At 39.7% G+C, this 18365-nt stretch overlaps 1 protein-coding gene across 3 annotated transcripts in view; it reads left to right on the forward strand.

Annotated features, from left to right (window-relative positions):
• Positions 1-18365, forward strand: part of Ppp3ca (protein phosphatase 3 catalytic subunit alpha) — a 305434-nt gene that overhangs the window by 151843 nt on the left and 135226 nt on the right. The gene's annotated exons all lie outside the window — the stretch shown is intronic.

An 18365-nucleotide genomic window follows, 5' to 3' on the forward strand; every position in this document is an offset into this window, starting at 1 on the left:
TTTTTTAAAAAGTAGTGATATTTATTAAATATAAATCAAATCTCAGTCAAAATTACCAAATTGCCTGCATTATTGTTATAACATATCCCTTCAAGTTGAGACTCTCAACTGGGGACGGTAAAATCTACCTTTTTTTCCTCTTGCAGAATAGTATGTAGTTGGTTAGCTTAGGTTATTACAGGCTTCTGGAAGAGATGCAATTTAAAATTTTTTTTCCGTATCTGTGGCCTGTTTGGTACTCACAGATTATACTGGCCTGGCCACTTTATGCTTGTTTGTTTGTTTTTAACTAGAGTGATGTGGGGTTACAATAAGATGTGAGATGTAATCCCTGTTGGGAAAATCTCCTAAACGTGTAGCACCCAATGACAGCATGAACTGTATTTCACCCTGCCCAGCACAGTGCCTGGGTAAGTCATTGATTACTGTTCTGGTCTGCCAGTTCCTGGGAGTGTACCACTGGGCAAGCTATTTCATCTCTTTGACTTGTAACCTCCTCATCCATTCAGTAGAGTCTGTCCCTGCACTGGCAACCTCAGTGTGCTGTGGCCTCAATGAAGATAGAGTGAGTTCCCAATAGCAGCTGCTTCCCTGGTGCTGCAGTTGTTTCTCTCCTGGCTATTGATAGTGCTGTGCAGCTGGTATGCCAACCTGTCACTCTGTTCCTTTGCCTCATGATTTGAAGCAGAGAGACAGTTTAGATGTGTTAATTTGAATAATATCATGGATCTTCCATTTCCTTATTCACCTGAGGAAAGACTCAGAGGGGTATGGAATGAAACAGAGCAGACGGGTCCTTCACAGCTGCCTTGGATTCTCCTTTATTCCAAATGAGGTCATTTTAATAAAACAATCATTTTCATGAACATTGACCATGATGTCAGAACACCAATTAGAAAGAAAAAAAAATTTTTAAAAACAAAACAAAGCAAAAAAACCCAAAAACAAAACAACAACAAAAAACCTATGAAATGTTAGCTAGTAAATATTTTTAAACTGTAGGTAATTAACCAAACATGAAAGAGTGGGCATTTTTTTAGGTGTCTTTGGTAAAAATAATTACTTATACTTGATAGGTGATGACATTGTGATGCTGTTATACTTTCATTTCAAATTGTTGTGATTAGCTTTTTAAAATAATAGTTTGTAGAACTACCAACAAGATACCTTTTCTAGATTTTACATTTCCTAAGCATGTGACCTGTGTGCTGCTCTCTGATTCCTATGCCAGAAGAAGAAAGACAGAGTTTCCTTGGGGCCTCTACATTATTTGGAGGCAGTTTGTTCTGTATCTTTTTGTCTGAAGGCTTTCAAGAATTTCTAAAATCCTCAGATTGACTTTATAATATCTTAGTATGCTTCAAAATATGTTGCTAAGTCTTGAATAGGATAATGCTATGCAAATATCAGAAGTACAGTTGGAGAAAATAAGTAGTAGGTTAGGGACGGCATGTCAGAATAATGTATATTGATTGATCTCAAGTATGCTTTTACTCTTTTGTTTACTGTGGAGCAGCACAAAGTTTTGCCAGACAGTAGCTGATATTTCACGTTCTGTTGTAGACAGTGAATAAACTCAACAGGAGCTCTGAGAAGTATGCACTCACTAGGTGTCCATTTTTATAGAAGAGAAAGGGAAGACACTCATAGATTTATTACAGAGCCAGGCAATTATTTTAAAGGTGAATTTGTTTTTCCTCCTTTCTTTGCCCATATGACCTTACTTCTAGGGTTCAGCCTTAAAGTATGTAAGCAATGCAGAAAACATTTAAAAGCAAACCTGAAATTCTTCCAGTACACCCCAGTGCAATTCAGGTTATGTAACATCATCTAGTGAAGGATTTAACTTCTAACTGGATTTCTTCTCTTTCCCTTAAAATACCCATCAAACAGTATTTGTTTTAAAACATTTGATAGACAGACACACACACACATACACACACACCAAGTAATTAAAGTAAATAAATAAATAAATAAATAAATAAATAAATAAATACACGCAAGGCCCAGAGAGGTGACTCCGTGGGTCATGATGCTTGCTGAACAAGTCCGATGACCCGAGTTTCACAAAACTCACATGAAAAGCTGGGTATGATGGCGTGCATGTATTCCCATCACTAGTATGGTGAGATGACAAAGACAGGAGAATCAGCTGGAAGCTCCGAGGCCAGCCGGCGGCAAAGCGGCTGAAACAGCTGACCTTACTTCAACAATGTGGAAGGCAGGAAATGACTCGTGAAAGTTGTCTTCTGACCTGCACACACATATTGTAACATGTCCTCCCTGCCAGAGAGAGAGAGAGAGCGAGAGAGCACGAGAGAGGGAGAGGGAGAGGGAGAGGGAGAGAGAGAGAGAGAGAGAGAGGAGAGGAGAGGAGAGGAGAGAGAGAGAGAGAGAGAGAGAGAACACACTTTGGTAAACATAACAAAGTCTGGTTATTTACTATGTAAATTCTTGTCTGAAAATTGTACTTTTTTTCTAGGCAAAAGAATATTGACGTAACAAGTTACTGAGACCAGTGAAAACTCAGTTATGGTACATGGCTCTTATTTAAAACACACTTCTGTCCTGCCTCTGGCTCCCTTCTTCACTTCCGGACACCTGCCAGAGCTCCCCAAGGACTCAGCTTCCTCCCACTGCTGCAGTCATATGGTGTGGTCTCACCTGGCAGCTAGCTCCTAGTTTAGTTTAGTTTTTCTGCAACTTCAAGAGCTCAAGAATGGTAACTGCCATCTGCTGGGCTCTTGCTGTGCATCTCACGTCGCACACAAGGTTGCATACTTTCCCTTAGGCCTTATTCCTTATGGTAGAGAGGAACTCTGCACAAGATAACCATAATCTGTGTCACATTGTAATTTAAAATTTCTCAGTAGCCATTTTTTGGAAAAAGAAATGAAATTAATTTTAGCCTTTTTTTTTTGTATTTGGTTTTAACTTTCTAAAATAGCCGTGTCAACTAAACTACTAATAAAAATATTTTATAGTCTATTTTAATGACTTTGAATTACTATGTGTATTTTATATTCCCATCACATTTCATCATCACTTGTGTCTTCAGAGTTCGGTCAGTAGTCACTTGTGGCTATTAGACATAAACATGCAGTTAGCATATGAGATTTAATGGTTATGGAGAAGAAACTGTGTCTGAGATGGTAACTGCTTATGATTCATCTAGAAAACCCAGCAGCTTGTAGTCAAAGGCAAATGGTGGTGTCTAGACCTCAAGTTCTCAGACAGCACACTGTACTCTCAGCAGCTAGAGATTGGTTTCTTCTTTCTGTCGACAACCAGAGCCATGTTAGGTTCTGCCTTTACCTGGATCACAACTGACCAGCATAAGCAGATTCTATTCACTGCTGTTTCCGATGAAGCTGTGAACCAGCTTCTTTAGTCTTTGATCAGTTTCCCTGCTGGGTCAATGGATATAAAATCCCACATAGACCCCTGGGAAATCCGTGGGAGTTATTTGTCTTTATTCTAACATTAATTTTTGACTTCCTGTAATTGTGACCTCATGCCTTTACAATGTATACTATTTCCTACTTCCATTTGGCAGAAAACACATTCTAAGTCCTCTGGTCTATACCTTCCAACACACTTGGTTTTATACTCCCAAGCTATCACCTATAAGTCACCATATTTATTTGATTAAGGTGTTGTTTTGATTACTACCCCATTATATAGAAAGCGTCCCTGACTCCCCATTCCTTTCTATGGTGATTCTCAAAGCAGTGTTTATACAAGTTTCATTCAGAAAGCATAGGATATTAACAGTTTATGTGTATCAGTGCGCGCACACACACACACACACACACACACACACACACGGAGTTAGGTGGGGTAGAGATTGAGATACTACATCAAGAATGTGGAAAGATTAAGCATGCAAAAGACTTGATGTAGAAAGTGACCACTTTTGTAGTCTGTCTTCACAAATCATCAAATAGAAAAAGTTAGATCAAGAAAAAAGATGGTACATTGCTCATGATAGTAACACAATGCAGATTTTAATAGATGTAACTTCAATAATTGTTTTCTGCAATAGCCTTAATATATGTTTCTTCAAATTCAGTTTCTGCATCGATTTAGTTACAATATCCATTTGATTTTAAGATGTCATGAAGAAGCAAAGTGGGCAGAAGGCTTTGATAGTTTTCAGTAGAGGCCATAAAACCCTGTTCTATAGGACTGAGCTGATTATACCCTGTGATCGTCTCTCAATGTCTGTTCCCTCAGTTCTCACCGTTCCGAAGCTGTTCCCATGACTAGTCATCTGAAGAGTTAATTTCCTTGCCTCCTTTGCAGTTATCTGTTAGCAGGCTGACTAAGTTTCAGTCACGGCAATTTGGGTTAAATTGGTGTATGTTACTTTGAGGTCATGCAGCTAAGAAGACCTGTACCACCCCCCTTGTCTCCCTTTCCCTTTCTTGCCAGGATCTTTAGGATGGCTGAAGATTAAGGTGCCATTCTAGCCATGAGTCAGATGTCAGACATCAACTACAGCAAGGCACTGACACAAGGTCCTTGTGCCTCAGTTCTGTGTCCCAGCCACATCAGCCCAAAGTAGTCAACAACTAACCTTTTCATATAGTTAAGCCCCAGTATATATGGGTCTTTGTTATAAATTCTGAAGCCGGTATTTCTAACTCCAAGTATAAGTCCATTGATACCTCCCCTACACATTGTTATACGCCTGTCCAACTACAGTAACTAGTAACTACAACAAAAACCTGCTATAAACCCTACTCTTTCCTAGAGGGAAGTTTGAGTTGTCCTTTTGATGAAATGCTGATTATTTTGGTTATGGGGCTGTGGACTACATCAGGGAAATTCCATTCACTTGGGGTTTATTTGTTCTGCCTCTTTTCTCCCGTTGATTTGAATTCTGTACATTTTAAGAGGAGCTTATGTCCTCTGAGATTCCTAGGACCCCTCAAATAGTAAGGTCTTAATTTTGCCCCATTCCTGTAGCATTTTAGTGTTTATGCCTACTTTTTTGTTTATCTTATGACATCTTATCTCTCTTAAATGTTTGCTATTTCCTGGGGGAAATTACCTTATCTGAAACTTCTCACATGCAACCTTATCAACTGTCAAAATGCCTGTGTGTATGTGATACTTAGTGATTATGTAATTTGATTTTGTTTTGTTTTGTTTCGTGTCAATACCAAGAAAGTGTTACTCTTATCAGTTGGAAAGTGCCTAGGTCTTGTATATACTTTTTATTTGGTTTTTGTATAAGACAGAATTAAGACTGCCTCCTATCTTTTTCTTTTCATTGTACTAGAAATAAAGAGAAGCTCAGTTGCTCAGCTGATAACTTAGGAAGAGTAGATAATCACATTTTATGTGATATTTTTCAGGCTACATCCGACCTTTTCTTCACATGAGACATTTACTTACAAACTGTTGTCAACTCTTAATTTATTTTGATTTTGATGGGCATCCTCATGATTGTAATTCATGGCATCCCTGTTGTGCTGTTCATGTTTCATACCTCGCATATTTTCTCAACATTTCTTATGTAAAGATTTGACATCTTAGTTGTGTGTCTCTCCTGGGCAAATTCATAATTGTCAAATGCTCATAAAATTGTAAGAGATCTTATTTTTTCTGCTCTAATCCTTTCATTGTAATTCATGTCTATTTTATATCTCAAAAACAAATTGTTAGTGTGTTTCTATTTTATATGTCAAATACGATTTAAAAAACAAACAAACAACAACAACAACAACAACAACCTTGCTGCACAGGGTGGTTAGCTGTTATCTGTGTATTTTTGTCAAATCCTTTTAGATGGAAAATTACAGGTATTTGATGGGAACTGAAAAATAGAAAAATAATTTGCATAACGCAGGAGCTTCCATTCCATTTTATTCTTTGTAAAACAAATTTTAAGATTGTTTTCTTGGGGCTGGAGCGGCACACAGTGGTAAGCATGCTTGCTGCTCTTCCATTGCACCTGAGTGGGCTTCCTGATGTCCCCATCAGGTGGCTCACAGCTGCATGTAACTCCAGCGCCAGGGGATCTGATGCCCTTTTCTGGCCTCTGGAGATACTTTCATGCATATGCAAATGCACACACAAATTAAATAAATAAACAAAATCTCTGAAAACTAATTTTTTATTTGGAATACATTATTTGCTTTGAACTTTGTGTATTAGGTTTTGGAGCTTTTCTAAAGTATGATCAGATTTTTAGACTATTTAGTGTTTTCTCTGATATTTAATTCTTAAAATTCAGTAACAGCCAGTAAATGCCCATAATGCACTAAGTAAAATTCCAAAAGGTAGGTATACTTACCATATTATCAGTGTGACCAGTATGAACACGTGACTTCAGATACATTATTCTGGTCATCATTTCCTGATACATACAGGGGAGTGAGCCCACAGTGTGGATTGTAGTTATCTGCACTAACAAGTTGACGATCACCTTCATAGATTTTACATATGTGGATTTCAAGTATTTTGATGTGAGAATAGACTTCAATGATTTTTCCATAAATGAATGTGGGAAAACACTCCAAATTTTTACAGTGACAGTGGAGTGGGTCAGTCAGATGTCAAGAATTTTAACAAAGCAAAAATGCTAATTTGTTTTATTCCTGTACACTTGAAGGAACAGGTAAAAGAAGGAGTATGGACTGACATGTTAAAATGATTTAAGCTGTTTTAAATGTTCATTTTTGAGCCCTTTATTCTGCAGCAGGCAATGTGCTGAGCAGAGGCATGCAGTGCTGTCTAGTAGCTTTTAGCAACTCATTGTGGGGCAGCATGGAAGCAGTGCTGTGACCTGCTCTTTGTGGCAGAGACATCAGGTAGAGTTCTGGTGACAGGCAGCAGGCACTCTGACCTCTGCACATGCGCCTTCTCCACCAGGATCTTATCCCAGGTGCTGTGGTTATAGAGGTCAGTGATCTGGACTTCCTGTCATTGCTCTAACAGAGACCAGTAGTGACCTCTCCAGGAATCAGGTAAATGACTTCAGTAAGGAGTGACTCTGATACTGAAGGAGCTCCTTTGGCCAAGTAATAGATTTGGAGAGACGATACCCAAAAGATAGCAAACTTTTCCCCAAAATGTAGTAAGATCATGGGCAAAATTTAGGCTTAGTTCTGAAGCTGTTTTTTTCTTTTTCTTTTTCTTTTTTTCTAGAGACTCCCTGGGGTCTAAATCACCAGTAAGATAATGTGTGATGACCTGCATGTGGGACAAACAAGATTAATTTTTTTTAGGGATAGTTCAAGAATGAGAAGACAATTAAAGTTATGGAGGTGGGGTCAAGTACAGTGAAGCAAGTTATAAGATTGTGGGAAGTAACAAGATCTGGTCCAGTTGGCCAAAATGTTCAGGTTTCATAGAAAAGATGACACCCATTAGAAGCTAATTTAGGGTTATAGAAATAATTGTCTGTTGGCTGAGGGTGACCGAAGAATCACTGTTTAGAGAATGAGGAAAGGATTTGTCAGAGCGATACACAGTGCAGTTATATGTGAAGAATTGGATCATGAAGAACAACGGACAAAACAGTTCATACAAAGGGAGGACCGGGGACCAGGACTAGCTTGATAGTTGTATATTTGATTTAGTGATGACTAGGTCAGAGTTATGGCAAATATTACTACTTTAAAGGTAAGCATGCAGTGGAAATAGCCAGTCTTTGTTAAATTATATGGTAGTAGATTTGGAGGTTGACTCACTGTAGAATGGTACACTTTAGAGCAGTAGAGTGAGACAGGAAGGGTTGGAGCAAAATTAGCATTTTAGTTGACCAAAGGATTGGGAAAAACTGGATCTGTTCACAGGAAAATAAGTACAACCCAGCCAGCAAAAGTCAGTGGGAAACACTTCTTAAATTTATCGGATAGAATAAATTATTTTGAGGACCAGTAATCATCATGATTTAAAGTAATTTTTAAAATCTGAAGGGAAGGTTTTTTTGGATGCAGTTTTGATTTTGTGCTGAATTGATCGATCAGCCAATGCTAATACTGTTGAGTATTCACCATGCTACTGCCAAAGAAACCACGGCCATCTGTGTAGAAAGGAAATCTGAAGCACAAATTACTTAATCCTGTGGTTTCACTTGTTATTTTTAATGTAGTTTCTACATTCTACTGAATGTTTATATAGACTGTTATAAAGGTGAGCTGCTTAGTTTTTGTCAACACAAACTAGAGCCACCACAGAAGAGGGAACCTCAATTGAGGCATTTCCTCCATCAGATGGGCCTGTGGGCATGTCTTTGGGGCGTTTTCTTGCTTACTGGAGGGCCCTGCCAACTGTGGGCAGTGTCATCCCTGGCCAGGTTAGCCTGCCCTGTATTAACAAAGTATCTGAGCATACCAGGGGGAACAAGCCAGTAAACAGCATTCCTCTGCGGTCCCTGCTTCAGCTTCTGCTCCAGGTTCTTGCCTTGGTTCTTGCCTTGGCTCATGAGCTGCAACCTGGGGTGCAAATAAAACCTTTCCTCCTCAAGTTGCGTTTGGTTATGGTGTTTATCACAGCAACAGAAAAGTAACTAGGACATAAGCAAAACCCTGTTGCCTGGAGAATAGACTAGAGACTTTGGACTTAAACACAGGCAGGTTTCAATTCTAGGTAACAAGTCGCCTGACGTGCTCTGTGCTCCCCTGCACTCGCTCATCTGTGCCCTGGTTGAAATGTATTCGTGTTGCTAACAAGGGAGACGGTCTGAGGCCTATGTGTTTAGGTAATTTTATAGATGTGAGGACATGGTGGACTAAGAATCACAAACAACTACAGCCTCACTGCATGATATATAGTCTCACGTGACTACCATTGTATGTGCAGTCCCTCAGTGACCACAACTTTCTTATGTAGATGGCAGTTGTAATTTCTATCTGATGCTGGGGTGAAATTGATGCTGTTAATATTCATTCTCACTGAGAAACCAACATCCAGTGTTCACTTCATATTTGCCTTATGGATGCAAATCAAAAACCATTAATATATACATACATGTATTTTTTAAATCTTTTTTTTTTTTTTTTAGAAAAGGTCTTATACATTGACCTGAAACTCAACTATGTAACCCAAACTCAGATGATCCTCCTGCTTCAGCCTTCAGAGTGCTGAAACTACAGGTGGAAGCCACCACACCTGGCTATTAAACAATCAGTGTTAGAAAGCAGTCTTTGTTTTATTGGGCTTGCTTCTTGAGCACCTGAGTCCTGTTCATCATCTAACTCATTATGAGTTGGTTGGCATTTGTTTGGGTTTCAAGTACAGTATAGTTGTATCATTTAGAATTTTCTTGGCATGATTTAAGAGTAAAGAAATAAAAAAAGAAATTTTCTTTGAGCTATAGAGGAAACAGAAAATGAAAATACTGTCATGCTCAGACCACCATGTAAAGCGCTGAGGCAGAGCCCAGGACAGCCATCCAGAAAGCTGAGAGGCAGGCCAGGTCTCAGGTTCTCTTCTTGTCATCCATCAGGAATTATCTTGTGATCTCAAAGCCTTGATTATCTTTGATTCTCAGAATGTCTTCCTTACTCTTAAGTGTATGGCTTGTGTTTTCAATGTGATTACATTGATTAGAAACTCAATTAGCCTAATCAGGGTTTCCTCCTGTCACCTTTTAAAGCACCTCTATATCTAACTGGGAGATTCCCTCACATTTGTTAGCTTGTGATTCACATCCCCACTATGTCATGGTTGCCAGAACCTTTCAAAACCACTAGTCTTATTTTTATGAGTTTTTCAATATTCAGAATCCTATCCATTTGGTAACATAATTTGTGTTGTACCTACATGTTTTTTCTTTAAAATATGGACTATCTGGGCTGGGCGTGGTGGCGCATGCCTTTAATCCCAGCACTTGGGAGGCAGAGGCAGGCAGATCTCTGTGAGTTCGAGGCCAGCCTGGTCTACATAGTGAGTTCCAGGACAGCTGGGACTACAGGGAGACCCTGTCTTCAAAGAGACAAAAAAAAATTTATATATATATATGGAATATCTGTTCCATTAGAATCATTTTTTTAAATATGTACTACTGAATATTCTTATATAAATAAGTGAATCAACAGCTTTTAATCTGAATTATTTTATTGTGACTATAGGAAAAAGCAGATGTATGAATTTGATGTAAAAAATTCTAATATGTCACATAGCCACTGATGCTTCACCAGATGTTATCCATATTTCACTGCAGTTTGGGAGGATGGAATTTATAGTAGTTGTATATTAATAACAGAAAGTAATTCAGTGGACAGTCCCATTATCACTCTATCATTTGGATGTTCTTAAGGGTTAATGGTTTCCCCCTAAGCATTGGTCTTCCACTGCAATTATTTTCTGCTGTGCAGAGTCAGATAATTTTACTTTTCTAATAGACTTGGAGACTTTGTGCCCTCCCAGGGCAGGAAGCTTGACGAAATGGAAATGGATCTAGCAAGCAGTGGTAGGCACAGCTGGGTGGGCTGAGCAGGATTCAGAGCCCAGTGTCCTCCATAACCTGTGGCTCTGCCCCATGTCCCAGGCCTTTATTCTTCATTCAGTTCCCTCTGGACATCAATGGAGAACATTGATGGTTTACTTATGTGACAAGCTAATGTTACTTTTGCCGTTTAAATTCTGTTGACTTCATTAGAGTTTAGCGTATTTATGCACAGTTAATACACCTGAACAATTGTTCTGCAGTCACCTAGCCTGTGAATACATTTTTGAACTCTGTCTTGTCCATCATACTGTCCCTTAAGGTTCTTCTCATGTTGCCTTTGACCTGGAAGCTTTTTTCCTACTTCTTATATCATGCTTGGCAGCAGGACAGAAGTTGGGACCTGGGAGGCACGATGTTTGTCCACACTGCAGCTACTGGGAAAGTTCCCTCACCTTCCTCCATAATTACCTTTAAATGGCTTCAGCCTTGAGAAAGTAGGGCCCTGTGCAGACCGCATAATGCTCATGGGAGTCGACCACAAATGACCATTCCCTTTTTCCTGTGGAAAATGGAACACAATAGCTTCCTAAGCTTGCACCTACCTCTGTGGGAGTCTGCTTACTGCATTTGTACCCAAAGAGTAAATGCTGTTCAGCCCCACTCCTTGTTAAGGGTTCTTCCTGCTCCCCCAACCCCCACCTTAAAAATAGACATTGTATGTCACAGAGCATTGGTTCCTAATTGATTTTGTCTCACCAGGCGTTTAGAAGACATTCAGATAAACAGATTCTAAAATATTGTGTAGAGTTGCTGCAGAATTTAAAAACCATCCATCCGTGAGCCTGTCTCATAGGGCTTTAACCACATTTGTCTTCTTTACCTGCTTTTGTAGTGGACGATACGCTGGAATCATTTTTTTTAAAGCCTTAAATCTGGAAGAAACATTAGGGATTTTAAAACCCGAGCTCAAGAAGTAGCATAGTGAAAGAAAATGCTGAGTGTAGTGCCACTAGCCAGGTGGAACAACCTTGTGCAGCCCTCTTCGCCATGCCACGGCCCAATTTTCTCACCTCTCCCCCAAGAAAGAGTACCAGCAGCGAGGTACAGGAAGTGATTCTTGGTCAGACCTTGACTTTCTTTGGCTTCCTTCAGCCATAAGTGATCGTTACTGTTTCTTGGGAGTTAGCACAGCTTGGTTGGCTCCTTGTTCAGTTTTGAACTCACAGAGATTCGCCAGCCTCTGCCTCCCAAGTGCTAGGATTACAAATGTGTGCCACCGTACCTGGCTTCAGGACACATTTGTACTTGGCCTCTGACTCTCCCCTGGACTGTGATTCACAAAGCACAGCCCTCCTTGGCTACATAGCCCAGAGCTCTAGTGATTTGAACAAAGCCAAGCTCTCATTTCCCAGTTGCGACTGTTCACAGTAGGCTCTCTGGGTTCAGTCTACTCATACGGTGTTGTCAGGATTCAGGAAATTACTATGTACATAGCTTTTGAAGCACGTAGCGTGCTGTCTGTGAGTGCTGGCTTCTGTAATGTTGCTACCAACTTTGTTCCCTTCCTGGTCTCTCTTTGAATTGAAGGTCTCCTCTTACCCATTCTTAGAATTCATATCTATTTATATTATTTTAGATCAAGAAGTACACATGCACTAACACCTACTTAAATTCTTAAAGTTACACACACACACACACACACACACACACACACACACCCCATGTTTAGGTTTATGTGTACATAGTTTATATTTATCTTGTCCTCAAAGTCATCCTCATGATAAAAAGGTTTCATAGTTTGTGGAGAGGAAATGCACTTAATCGAAGATGATTTAAAAGATTTAAGCCAAATTACATGAATACATACATAAAAAAGGATTTAAGCCCCTATATTGTAACAAAACACCATGACCAAGACTACTTACAGAGAAGGAGTTTATTTGGCTTATGTTTCCAGAGGGGTGGGAGTCCATCCAGCAGGGAAGCAATGGAAGGAGGCAGCCAGAGCAGAAAACCTAGTGCTCACATCTTCAAGCAGGCACTGGAAACAGAGAGAGAAACTGGTGATGGGACAGGGCCTTGATCTCTGAAAGCCCACCCCCAGTGACGTGCTTCCTGTGGCAAGGCCAGACCCCCTAGAGATTTCATGACCTTCCCCAAGCAGCACCACAAACTTGCCAAACGTTCATCTAGTTGAGCCTATGAGGGACACCTCATTCAAACCACCACAGCTCCCTGTAACAAATAAAACATCTCAAGTTTTTTTGTTCTTCAGTGACTTACTCCCCAATGGCAGTTAGTTTTACTAAATGTTAGTGAATAAGTTTAGAAGTTTGATTCACTGTATGGTTTGATTGCTTCATTTTTTAAGAGCTAATATTAAACCAGTAATATTGAAGAAGTCCACCCTATTGATTAAAAATAGGAGCCATTGCTTTTATTGGAGCCATTGCTCAGCAAGTTTGAGAATAGAAAGGTAGTTGAATTCAGTGATTTCTGAACTAGTTATTAAAAACCCAAGTCCTTTTAAAAAATCAGAATTATGATACAAAGCTCAAGATATAAAGCAGAGAAGATGGCACTTCCAATGTCTGTGAGCAGAGATGCCCAGAGACAGACTTGACAGAACACTACTGAGAGCAACAGGCTCAGAGAGTTCCATCGCATGGCAAGTTTGTTTGGTTAGTAGCTGAACTGGATTAGAAATCAGTTGCCTTCACCTCCTATGAAAGCATAATCTACTCTCCTGTATTCCACTCTTCTCTAACATTATTGTTCTTGTTATCTATAGCTTTTTGGAAGGTTATGGATATAAGGAGCTGCTGCTTTTTGCTTGGGCTGACATAGTTCAAATTCTGCCTCTGCCTGTTCTATCACTTCTGCGTCTTACCATCCCCACATCTTATTTAATTGATAAGATTTTCTTATTTCTAAAATCAGAATGGCACTAATAAAATCTGATGGGCTTTTGTCCTATAATCCTGTCAGTAAACGTTATGTTATTGGCATTGATATGATCATTGTTCATAGTATATTCATTTCACTAATTACTAAATAGAACTTTTGATTGGCAAAGTACAAATTGTTTGGCTAGAAAGCCACCTAACTGTTATTTAAGACTTATACTCACTGAAGAACACTATCTGAGCCTTTGCCTGCATCTGTATTGCTGTCTCTATGTGTATCCCGACACCACTGCCTTGCCTAGTACAGAATATGGGTGTAGTGTAAATAATAATGCTTGGTCTGGGACTGGGGAAATATATCTGCTAACTGGTAAAGTGTTACCTATAAGCACAAGGACCTGAGTTCTATTCCCAGAACCCATGTAAAAAAAAATAAATAAATAAACAAACAAACAAACAAACAAACAAACAAAAAACTGGAAGCAGTGGTGCGTACTTGCAATCCTAGTCTGGGGAAGCCGGGACAAATGAATCCCTCGGGCTCCTTGACCAACCAGCATAGCCTCCAAGGAGAATTTCAGTGAGAGATTCTGTCTCCAACAGAGAGGTAGACAGTTCCTGAGGATTAACCCCTGAGGCTGTCCTCTGACTTCTGTGTTTGCAGACAAACACATGACAGTGTTCTTGCACACATATGAACACACACATACACCACATAACTGAACTGGTTGAGTGACTTCTATAGTAAGAGGCAAAAGGCATAGAGAAAGGCCTGAGAAAGGACGTGTGTTTTGGAGCTTAGTGTGTGTATAGATTGTCATTAACCTGAGAATGCTGAATTTAAGTCTGGACATCTAGTCTTCAGGGTAAAGAAATCTGCTGTGTGGCTGTGAGGCGATTTGACTTCACTGGTCTGAACTGTGAAGTGAAGCAGTGTGGAAATTTCATAAGCTTTGTTTTGCAGAGTCATTGTAGAATGTTAATATTAAAGTGCTGCTATGATTTTTAGAAAGAACTTACAGAATTATGTTGAGTAGGTCTTTGGGGAATGAGAAGCAAATGAACTTCTAGTGTAATTTACTGTCCTGATTTAAAGACTTGAGTGAACTAGGTGATTTCATAGAAATAGGTCTGAACCTCCTAAGGCCAACAAAAAGCTTCTGAAACGGGAAGGGGAGCAAACAGTCCCTTTCAAGTTTTTAAAGGGAACAGGAAGTGGGAATCACATTGTGAGGACATTTAGTCACAAGAGAGGTATGACTAATGGTATGTCCTAGTCACGGTGCCCCACACTTTTACATGTTTTCATATTTAAGGCTCCACAGTTTGGTAATTAACTTACTACCACCTGTATGCCAGACACTCACCATGGTGCTTGGAGTGTATCAGGGAAGAAGGAACAAGGCAGAGGCATACCTCACTTCAGTGCTGAGGTAACTGAAGCCCAGTGAGTTTCAGAGCTTGCTTAAAGAGACAGATGGCATTTGAGTCCTTTCAGTCTGGCAGTACAGGATTGGTGGTAGAATATCCGCTAGTTATGTGGCACATTGGTATTGAGGTGGTTTGCCTAGAAAACATGGGATGAGTACGTACACTGATTATCTCAGGCTTATGATGAGAATCAAGTGGTACTTTGGCTAGGATTGTTTTCATTTTTTCTCAGCCTATCTCTACATTCCACGGGTCCTTTGATATTTGATAGATTGTGAGCACTCTAGTTGGAGTCTCTTCACAACTCGGAGATCTCCAGCAGGAACTTCATGCCTGCAGCTGCTCCATGCTACTGTTCACTACTGAGCAAATCAGTCGCAACAAATATTTGTTGAATGCTACCAGTGTTAGCACTGAGGTAGACAGGGCTGCCTTGGTTAGCAAGAGAGACACACTCATTTTTGCATGACTTTGAGCCTAGCGGAAGTAGATATTAAGCACATTACACGAATGTTTAGAGTATTTGTGGGAAGTATTACAGAGGAAAAATAGAGAAACATTTATGTTTTTATACATCTTCCTATTTACAAAAGTAATTAATCAGTTGATGAATAGTTACTATAAATTCCTGTGCAGAGTGGTGACAGCACTCTTGTGCTGGGGCTCAGCACCCTGCTGTGGCTTATATGCTGAGGGACTTAAAGTGAGTTACTGGTCTCTTCATGCTCCAATGTCCCGAAGAGGAGGGTTAGTAGCAGTTTTGTCAGGGCCAAAAGAAGGGATCCTGGGCAGTAGCTGAGAACAGTGGGAACATACAGCTTGTTTGCATGGTATGTCTCGGGTATCATTTTATTGTAGTTTTCATCTAGTAGAGCTCTTAAAGGTGTGCTGCTTCCTCTGAAGAGTGTGCTTAAAAAGAATTGTTCTGAAGCAAATACGTGCATCCTACCAACCTCAGAGCTTCAGACAATGCAAATGGCTAGGTCCCATTTAGACTCTTGTGTTCAGTAATTCTGACTTGCATTCTATGTTTGGATACTTCGCAGATAACCCCAACTGACACCTTGAGGTAAAAACAGACATTTTTCAAGTAACAAAATCAAATTTTCACACATGGCAAGTCAGGAATGCAAATGACTGACAGAACTTTACTCTGTGTAGGGACTCTTGACTTAGTGCAATGGTTAATCTTCACTATCCCCTTGATTGAATTTGGGATGACCTAGGAGACACATAGGAGATAGAGAAGACACACCCCAAATGTGGTCAGCACCATCCCATGGATTGGGGTTCTGGACTGCTTCCTAGCACTGTGGCCAGCCACCCTGTGCTCCATCACCAGGCCTCTTCCTCCTTTATGGACAATATTCCCATGTAAACCAGGAATCGGAACAAGTCTTTCCTCCTGTATGCTTCTCCTCAGATATTTTGTCTCAGCAATGAGTTAAGCAATCAACAGGGTGATACTGGTAACTGCTCACAAGCAGATGAAAGAAGCCGAGAAATAAATAACGGGCTCATTTCTTTTTTTTTCTACTGGGATTTAATTTTTAATTTTTCAAAGCACTGAAATTATTCATTATTTCTCCAAGTTAGTTTGGCCAGCCTTGAACTTCTCAAGGACAGAGATATTTTTTTCTGTGTTGTTGACACTTTGTCTTACAGTAGGCGCTTCCCAAATAAATTTCATTGGGTCTTGTGAATTTTGAGAGTCTTAATGCATTTTAGAAGGGGTAAGACAGTTTGTATAGACATTTTCTAGCAAGGATAGGCAAAAGTGTGATGATTTTATCTTTTGAATGAAATCTTCATACAGGTATATCTAAGAAGGGCATGTGGTCAGCTCGAAACACTTTTCTGTCAAATCCAAAAGTTCCCTCATTCTTTATTTTTTAAGAAATCACTAGAACTTAACTTATTCTATTCACTTTCTAAGCCCTCACTGACCCTTTCCCATTACTTAAATTCTTCCTAATTATTTAAGTAACGTATGGCATGTTGATTACTTCTGTTTTTCAATTCTGGTTGTGCACGGCATTTACTGTGCTGTTAACTACAGCAGTAAATCCATGGGGAAGAATTACAGCATAGAAAGTGTGGAGGTTAAAGCTGGGCATCTTGGGTACTTTGTGGTGGATTCTGGCTTTTCTCCCTGTGGGTAACTTGCAGCAAAAGCAGGAGGGTCTCTTCTCTCTTCTCTCTGTAGTTTATCAAATGATTGGGAAAATAATTGCTTGATCTTTAAAGGACCAGGTAAGTGTGATTTGTTTTGCTGTTGATAGTCTTCTGTAAGTGAGTTGGTAATCCGGAATTGTTGTTGGAGGGTTATTCAAAGTCATTTTTATATCCGTTATTATGATTGTTAAAGGAACAGTGTTGACAATTGTGCCAGTCACAAAATGCTAGTGAATTTAGTAAGTACTGGGTTTTACATGGAAAATTATAGAAAATAGGGGAGATTTCTGTGGATCTAAACGACACGGTTATCATCACATTCCAAATTCAAAATAATGCTGCATGAGGTTAGGCATGGTGGTTAGGCAGGTCTGTAATCCCAGCACTTGACAAGAAGACGCAGGAGGATAGGAAGTTCTAGTGTAGCCTGAGCCACATAGTAAGACACTGCCTCAAAACTAACTCTCTCTCTCCCACTCACTCAGCCTGGGCCACATAGTAAGACACTGCCTCAAAATTCTCTCTCTCACACACATGTTTTATCTGTCTGTCTATCCATCCATCTATATATCTATCTTTATCTATCATCTGTTTATATCTATTATCTACCTAGCATCTATTTATCAATGATATAGCACTTACTCCAAAATTAAGTCTTTTTTCTTATACTCAACACTGACTCCCCAAACTTAACAGTATAGAAATCACTCACCAATGTGTCTTGCAAACATAACTAGAAAATGGTATTGGAATCAGCCTTTCTTCAGGCCATTGGCACAGATGGCCATAAGGTGCAAGCTCGTCACATAGGAGAAGGAGCATTGCAAAAGGTTTTGACTGCTGTTGCAAAGTGTCTACATGCTGAATCCCCTGCCTTTTAGCAGTCCATAATCAAATACTGAAAACACTTGGGTAGCAAAGAAATATATAGGTACTTTGTATCTGTCTCTTTCTTTAGCCTGATTTTGAATTATATTGATCTCAGAGGATACTGAGCATATCAAAGTCATTACTGTGATGGGCTTTCAGAGTCAGGATCAAAGTCAAGGTCTGACTGATGCCTCTGTGACTGTCCGTGTGGTTAGACATATTTGTGCAATAGGTCTCTTGAGCTGGTGAACTAGTGCATAGCACCTCCTGCAGTGGTAAAGGGCACAGACACAAGGCCCTTTGTCATAGCTCTGGTCATACTAGTCTTCATCCATCTTTACTGGGTACTGAGCACCTTGTTTTGGTACTATGATAAATACAAGAGAAGATACAAGTGATGAGTTTACTTAGCTGTGAGATTAGAATTTATGTAATGTATTTGTTTCTTAAATTGTCTGCACATGATTACTAGGCACTGGTTTGACCGTCAGTGAATAGACAAGCTTGGTTGTTGACCCTTGTGTCTGATGTAATTGCTGAGCTGCTTAGCTGTAATGTCTGATCCTAATTAATCA

This window comes from Nannospalax galili, unplaced genomic scaffold (assembly GCF_000622305.1).
Source record: "Nannospalax galili isolate Female #2095 unplaced genomic scaffold, S.galili_v1.0 scaffold189, whole genome shotgun sequence".
NCBI lineage: Eukaryota > Metazoa > Chordata > Mammalia > Rodentia > Spalacidae > Nannospalax > Nannospalax galili.